Source organism: Saccopteryx bilineata, chromosome 2, assembly GCF_036850765.1.
Source record: "Saccopteryx bilineata isolate mSacBil1 chromosome 2, mSacBil1_pri_phased_curated, whole genome shotgun sequence".
Classification (NCBI taxonomy): Eukaryota; Metazoa; Chordata; class Mammalia; order Chiroptera; family Emballonuridae; genus Saccopteryx; species Saccopteryx bilineata.
Window position 1 is genome coordinate 201,616,886 of NC_089491.1, and position 7,041 is coordinate 201,623,926.

The 7,041-nt window shown below is 36.8% G+C and overlaps 1 pseudogene; it reads right to left on the bottom strand.

Moving 5' to 3' along the window:
- Nucleotides 1–4,278: 4,278 nt before the first annotated feature.
- On the bottom strand, nt 4,279–6,517 carry LOC136322411 (small ribosomal subunit protein eS1-like; annotated as a pseudogene).
- Between the last annotated feature and the right edge of the window lie 524 nt (nt 6,518–7,041).

Genomic DNA, 7,041 nt, shown 5'->3' on the forward strand with positions numbered 1-7,041 from the left:
CCCTTTAAAATTGTGATAAATTTGTGCACCTTTTATATAGTGGAAAGGAAAAACTGCTGTATTCCTGGGCTTTTTTTAAAAAACAAGCTTAGTCTTTATTCAATGTTCCTATGTCCAATCAAAAATACAAAATCTTGTTAGTTGCAAAGCAGAAAGTTACAGGTCTTTCTTACTTAGGTCAGAGCCATGCATGTTTGTAAAATACTTAATATTTATAAGTGGGGGTGGAGGCCAGGGGAGAGGGACATAGGGGGGAAATGGGGTGGAGAGAGATTCTGCATGGGGCATGGGGGCACAATATGCTGTGTAGAGAGGGTTATATTAAGTGGGACACTTAAAACCATGTCAACACAATACATTAAAAAGAAAAATTTTTTAAATAGTTAATGTTTCTGTCATGTTAATCAAGCTAGAAGACAATTAATGTTTATTCCTCTCTTTTTATATATAAAGCTTTTTAAGCATATTGTACAGATTATCCCCATTTTGACTCTTGTTTTATTTTAGCTGCTGAATTTATTAGTTCTTGTGAAAACTATCTGATGTTTTTTCCACTTTTATATTGGGTTTTTATTGTTATAGTAGACATATGTTATAATATGCATATGGGTTCTCAATGTTTATATTAAGTAATGTCCATATAATAATGCTTTTAACTCTGAATTCTCTTTTTTTCTATTGGTAATATTATTTGTTATATTATCTTTCTCTTCTTCGGTATCATTTCTATTTATTTTAAAACTTCCTACAATATTAAGTTGTAAATATAAATTTGTAAATAGCTGAATTTTATTTCTTTTTACTTAGATTGAGAATATCTGCCTTTTATATAAGCTTATTTTGCTTATATTGATAAGTATTACATTTATACCATCTTAATTCTTTATCATGTAAGTTCTTTACTTCTTTGGACTCATTTCTTCCTTGGATAAGTCCCTTATTTTACTTTTCCTCTACTGGCTTTAAAGTTACACTTTGTTTTATTTATTTATTTGAATCATGGCTTCTTAACAGTGGTACAAGTGAGCTTTTGGGCTAGGTAATTCTCTGTTGTGAGGGCTTGTACTGTACATTGTAAAATACTTAACAGCATGTCTAATCTCTATCCACTAGATGACATAGCACACCCCATCCTAGGGACATGGCAACCAAAAATGTCTCCAGTTGTTGCCAAATGTTCTGGAGAAGAAAAAAACACTTTCACCTGAGAACCAGTGTTTTAAAGATTATGGTTGTTATGTGCACATATGTTTTAACAAAGCTTAGTATTAAGATACATCGTATCTTCTGCCCAGAAAAGATGAGGATCTCAAAATGCTGCATCTGAACTTCTTCCTTATAGATGTAATTTCCATTCTGGTATGGCTCTTTCTTCTGCAGTTGTGGTTTCTCTAACTATAAAGTCTCTTAGTGTGTGTATGTACCTAAAATATGTTTACTTTGTCCTGTTAAGTGATAGTTGAAGTTGGGTTGGAAAAATGATATTACTTTTCCTCAACAATTAGAAAATATTACTCCATCTGGGTTTGACATGTATCATTTCCTCATGAGAAGTCTTGAGGAACTGGTGATTATTTCTCAGATGTGATCTGTCTTCTCTAAATTGATATTATTCCCTTATCTCTGATGTCAGTTCTATAGTTTCCTTATGATATGTTATTCTATATGTGGATTTGTTTTTTATTTCTCTTGCTCAGAATATGACAAGTGTTTTTCATCTGAATATTCATGCTTTTTTCAACTCTGGAAAATTCTCTAACATCCTCTCTTCAGATATGCTTTTTCCTTATTTTCTAATCTCTCCTAGAATTGTAGTAGAAATAAGGTGGCCCTGGCCAGACAGCTTAGTTGGTGAGAGCATTGTCCTGAAGCACAGAAGTTGCTGCTTTGATTGGGGTCAAGGCACAGACAGGAACAGATGTAAAATAGTATTTTTTTTAAAAAAAGAAAAGTTGGAATATCTTATTATTTCTTTGCATCTCAATTTTCACATTTTCACCCTTTGTCTGGTGATGGCTCAGTCTCACTGCTTCATATTTATCTATCATTTTATCAGTTTTCTCTCTAGCACTATCTGACATAACTGTTTAAACACGCGAGTTTTTAATGTTAATGGAATATGTAATTTTATTCCACATTATATATCTTGAATTTTGGTTGTCACTTTTATTTCTGAATATTTTTAAAGTGTTGTATAGTATTGATTTTAGATTTGTTTAAAAGGATTGATGAGATGTGAACTGTCCCATTTTTGAAGCTGCCAATTCTGATTTTGGCAATTTATTTCCTTTGTGTATGCTGAAATTTGTACGGATGAGCTCATTGTCAGCGATTCATTTTCCCATTGGCAGCTGAGTGACCCAAGTTGTGAGAATGTTGTTCCGGTTTTTAGATAAATGTCTTTGCTCTGTACTCCCCTCTGTGCATTGGGTAAATGTGTAAATTCAGATATCACATCCACACACTTGTGGTTTTTACTTCTATCAGATCACAACTGTTCTTCAGTGACCCATAGAGATTAGCTGCCCTCAGCCACATCCGAAGGCCAGTGGGTAGACTCTCTGGTGCCTTCGGAATGAACAAGACACTCAAGCAGATTCTCTTCTTTATATGGAAGCTTGGTTTCTTCTCCCAGACACCAACCTCAGGGCCACCACAGGCATGTTGATGAAATTGTTAGAAATGTAGGCATTTAAGCATCTATTAAATAGATACATTCGTGAGACATTTGTTTAGTTCTCACACACTGTTTCAGTTTTCTCTTATTTTCTGACACCAGGGATTTCTCATTTTTACTTTTAAGCTTGACCTTGAATGTGAAGTTTATTGGTTACACTTTATCTATATAATATTCATACATAATGTTTGTGTTTGAAATTTTCAACATCAGTTGAATTTTTTTTATTGAGTAAAACATTTGATTTTCTAACACATTAATTTTTCTTGTTAATGCTTTTGCTTTATATCTTTAATTTTTTAAAATTATTATTTTATCTGGGCTTGAGTCTTACTCTATTCTCTCCTTATAAGCTTGCTGCTTCTCTTTCATACAGATTGTTTCTTTTCATATCTTGCTAAGAATGTCAAACATTTTAAAAGGCTCTGTTAGTTCATACAGTAAACACTTTTCAGATGTCTGCACTTCAATTGTGCTTTAAGATGAAGTCTGTTCCCCTTTCATATGCAGTACATTTTTTTCTTAAATTCTGCACTGGAAGTCTTTTCTTGATTGACCCTCTAAATCTACCTTTCCCCTTCCTACGCCTGTGTATTCTCACAGTGTGCTCTGTGAAGCTAATTTGTATGAACTATAACAGGCTAGAGAATTTTCTGGCTTCCAGTTGGGTTCAGCCAATGAGAACACCTGCAAAAGGAGAATGTTATTGAAATATTTCTTTTCCTGCCTTCATTCATTTGAGGTTGCTGAGACGTGGCACACTACCTGTGAGGGGTTCTCTCTATACAGTACCCTCTTCATAGTCTAAGAAATGTTCTCTGACCTTGCCCCTTCACACTTGAGGTAGAAATGGCTCCCAAAGGTTGCTAACCCTGGAGATCTGTATCATTTTCCCTTGGTTTCTCTACACCCTGCCTACACCTTGGAAAATAATTCATTAAATTATTTTGTGTTCCGCTTGTTATTTTTCCCCTGAGTTCTAGTTAGCAAAGGTTTTAATTTGGTTTTATTTTTTGCTATTTTTTTCTCATTCTTTGTTGGAAGGTGATCTGCCTAGCTAGACTAAGGGTTTGTGAAGTTTCCTTAGCCATAGTCTTAAAATATGTGAGTCAGTTATGTTTTTCATATATATAGCTTGAATGTATTGCTTTTGTATGGTATAGCTTTGTTGGAATCAAATAGAAATCTCTCCTATTCTATTGCTTCCCTCTCCAGTATTTCTTCTCTGCAACACTCAGTGCTGCTAGGTGTGACACATACATTTTGCTAGTCAAGTTGCTTTGTGTGTAGGAAAGAAATAGATTGCCACTTTCTGTCATTCATATATATTTTCTTTTCATATATATAACAAAAAAGGATTATTTGCATAGGTACTTCATTGAACCAAGATTATAACAAACAAACAAAAAAGACAATACTGGAAAAGTTAGACTATAAAAAGACTTGTAGATGCATGCAGCCTTAATTGGGGCCAAGTAGCTCTTATCAGATGAATCCTCTTGGGATTAATAAAAATTATCAACAGGGTTTTCTGTGGGTTTTTTTTCACAGATAGGATTTCTTATTCATCACTACTAAATGTCTGAATTTTAAACAAGTTTTTAGATGGAATGCTCAGATCCAGCAGGTTGTGCAACTTCAGCACCTGTCTCATCTCCAGTAGCTTTTCCAGAACTGCTACCTTCACCATGAAGCTTTGTGAGTTTCCCCAGTTCAAACATGGGCCTCTATAGCATTTTAACTTTTCAAAGGTATCATAGAGCAGAAAAATAAATTAGCAAGCCTTTTCTATGTCTTTCTCAGTGCTATCTGGAATCAGTTTATTGACCACTTCTTTCATGTTATTTGTCTGTGCCTCTTGGATCATAATTCATCACCTCCAGGATTTTGTAGACCTGTTGATGCTGAGCATAAGAGCTCTTTCAAATCTGATTGTTGTGTTTTTTAGTAAAACCAACACAGAATAGATAAAGCAAATAAGCATTGGTAGTCTTGACATCAACATGAGCTTCCATAGTGGGCTGCCATTTTTTTTATTTTTTATTTTTGACCAGAGAGCACATTTTGTCACAGGTAAAATCCAGCCATGGAAATGAGTAAGGCAGTTTTCTTCCTGAACATCCTCAGTGGTTAGCTTGAATTTTCTAAATGCAATGACATCATTCTGTGGATCTGCTAGGCTCTCTTTAAACACATGACCCTTGAGACCATCAGATGCAATTTTGGTTCCTTGAACTCTCATGATTAGTGTTTTTTCAGTATTTTTTCCTAATGAACATAGCTGGTGCCTTCACATCACACCAATATTTCTTAGAAAATGGACTGGCCACTTCTTTCTTGGCCCCCTTTTATGCTACCTTTCAAAGAAGCTTTTTCTTGCCAACCAATATGGTGCTGCTTGGAGAGCCAAAAGGCAAAAACCATCAACTCCTGAAAAAACATAAATAAAACAACTACCTCGGGGCACAAGAGAGTGAAACAAAGAAAGCAGGTAGAAATGAAAGAGAGATGACACTTGGAAGAAGGGAAAAGAACCTAATGAGTTTTCTGTTTTAAAAAAATCTAGCCTGAGGGTAAGCTCCAGTCTGTCCCTGTAAGGACAGCTAAAATTGATGGGAAATCCACAATTTTATTTGCTTGAAAAACCAGAAGACAAAGTTCAATGGGCACCTTGCAACCATTGGACTATGAGGAGAAAAGTACCAGAAAAGAAGAGAGTTAAAAAAAGGGACCCCAGATTCCATGATAACAAACAACTCAGCTAAAGCTCAAAGAACAGAACTGAGCTTTTCGATGCTGTCCATAAGAAGGAGACCAAGTTTTGTATTTTGTGTTCAACCAAACGAACTACTTGTCAAGGGAAAAAGACTTATAGGTATTTCTTTATTAAACTTATCATTAGCTCTAGCCAGTTGGCTCAGTGGATAGAGTGTTGGCCTGGCATAAGATTCTTAGCCAGGATACACAGGAGAAGCACCCATCTGCTTCTTCACACTTCCCCCTCTCCTTTTTTTTCTATCTCTCTCTCCCCCTCCTGCAGCCAAGGCTCCATTGGAGCAAAGTTGGCCCAGGCACTGAGGATGGCTCCATGGCTTCTGCCGCAGGTACTAGAATGACTCCAGTTGCAACAGAGCAACACTCCAGATGGGCAGAACATTTCCCCCTAGTGGGCATGCTGGGTGGATCCAAGTGGGGTGCAAGTGGGAGTCTGTCTGACTGCCTCCCCAATACTCATTTCAGAAAAATACAAAAAAAAAAGAAGAAGAAGGAAGGTAGCCTTTATGTAAATCAGACTAGGCTTAGTAACAGAAAGTCATCTCACGTAGAAAAATGAAAATATTTCTCTTTCTAAGACTACATGGTCTTTTGTTACTACTTATTTCTGTTTGTGGTCTAATATTGCAACCTAAACAGAGACCTCTGCCCTTGAGTCTTCATGACTGCTCAGTCTTCACTTCAGGTAATTCATTCTCTGAGTCCAACTTCCAGGAAAAATCAAAAGCAAGAAAGCTGCTTTTTATATTGGCCAGTGTGGGGCAGCTGTGTGAGGCTTGCTCATGGATTTACCGGCTACAAGCACTTTGCTTAATTACTGTGTAAGCACATGGCAGAGGCAAGTGTGCATAGACTATATAAGGCTATGGGTGCTTTCCCTGGGCTGCGATTTTCCCAGATCACTCTCCTGCCACCGTGAGGTGTGGTTTTCCTTGCTCCCTTGCCCTTACTGCACATAGCAGATTTTCCTTTATTTATTAGCTCTTTTCCTTTTGTTGTTCATTTGCTCACCTGTCTTTGCTGGCTTCCAATAAACAGGTATGGCCCAACACTTTCCAGCTCCATAGTTTCTCTACCTTCTGCCCAAATCCAATGTGAACCTCCCTGACCTTGGCCACAGGTATCCCAGCCAGCTCTGAGTTATTGCACTGTCAGCTGGTCCCATAAGCAGGGTCTGGGGAGACATGTGTGGGGAGTCGAAGGGAAAGAGTAGGTGGTTATATAACCCCCACACAAGACCTCTGGGATGAAGAGGATTTTTGAAGAAGACAAATTGTCTGTCAAATACACTGTGTCCTCTGAAATCGTTATATCTCGATCCAACACATAATAACAGCAGACTACTATTTTCATGATGAGGACACAGCTAGAATACTTGCTAAATCAAAAGTATTCCTTTTGAAATAATCATAAAAGAGTTGTATCAAGGACCTTCAGTTATATGTGTTTCTTCATCTTCAAAATTCAAGTAGCATAATTTAATGTAATGCTGGTGGCTGAAGCTAAGCAGGTTCACATTGGATTCAGGGAGAAGTTAGAGAACCTGTGGGGCTGGAAGGCATTGGGCCATTCCATTTAATAAGTCTCAC